General features: G+C 47.8%; 1 long non-coding RNA gene across 1 annotated transcript in view; it reads left to right on the forward strand.

Moving 5' to 3' along the window:
* Positions 1-130: 130 nt before the first annotated feature.
* LOC107833541 (uncharacterized) overlaps positions 131-1,063 on the forward strand; it is a 7,439-nt gene continuing 6,506 nt past the window's right edge. Inside the window, exon 1 of the long non-coding RNA XR_001659291.1 lies at positions 131-142. This is a non-coding gene — a long non-coding RNA (uncharacterized LOC107833541). The remainder of the gene's footprint in view (positions 143-1,063) is intronic.

Raw genomic sequence — 1,063 nt, forward strand, 5'->3', positions numbered from 1 at the left:
CAGTGGCCAGTGGTTCAGTGGTTCAGTAGATCAGTGGTTCAGTGGCTCAGTGGCCCAGGGCCCAGTGGGCCAGTGGCTCAGTGGCCAGTGGCTCAGTGGCTCAGTGGTTCAGTGGCTCAGTGGCTCAGTTCCCAGTGGCTCAGTGGTTCAGTGGCCAGTGGCTGGTGTTGCCTGGCTGAAGCTCCTCCAGGCCTGGTTGGTGCTGCAGGTCAGAGATGATCTGTGGCAGCACTCGGGTCGTTTGTCCCTCCTGACAGACCAGCTGCAGGATTCAGGCTGCAGGTCTTCATGTTCCTTCACTATTCTGTCAATTCTGCCCAGTTTGGGTTTGATGGATGTTTCCACTTATTTCCTGATTTCTCAGGTTGTTTGTGAGTAAGGTAAGGTAATTTTATTTATATAGCACATTTTCACCAACAAAGTGCTGAAAATGTGCTGCCCTGTGGATAGGAGTATTGGTCCTGAACACTTTGGGTTGTGGTCAGAGGTCAGCCGTGGCGCTCTGGGTTCAGCTCTGCAGAGGAACTGGTGGAGCTGGACTCACTGGTGGAACTGGACTCGAGCAGGAACGTACTGCAGGACGATACAGTGGCTGGGCAGCTCTGTGTCCAAACTGGAAACTTTCAGGTAAAATGGCAGTTCAGCTCTCCAGAACCTGGCTGAGGTAGTGAGACGTGGTAGTTTCTGTATTTATCTAAATATAAGTGATGATTTTCCTACGTCTGTTTTTGAGTAAAAAGTTACAGGAAGTTTGTATGTTAACTTCATCTGAGATCAAAATGAAGGCAAAAGAAGAGCAGAAGGAGCTGTGTGTTTGCTGACTGTTTTCATTGTTGTGAAGGAAGCAGACTGGAGCAGTTCTCTGTCTGGAATGGAGGAATTTTACTGCCAGAATTTCACAGCTCACATTCTCAGTCTGAAAGCAGGATTTCATGTCTTTCTTCTCAAAACTTGCAATGTTTGAAGTCCAAACTTCTGCTCTCTTTCAAATATTCACTCTGCTTTCTCAAACCTTTCTCCTTGTGCTCAAAACTTGCCACACGAGAATGAAACAAACACACCC

Source organism: Poecilia formosa, unplaced genomic scaffold (genome assembly GCF_000485575.1).
Source record: "Poecilia formosa unplaced genomic scaffold, Poecilia_formosa-5.1.2 Scaffold404, whole genome shotgun sequence".
Classification (NCBI taxonomy): domain Eukaryota; kingdom Metazoa; phylum Chordata; class Actinopteri; order Cyprinodontiformes; family Poeciliidae; genus Poecilia; species Poecilia formosa.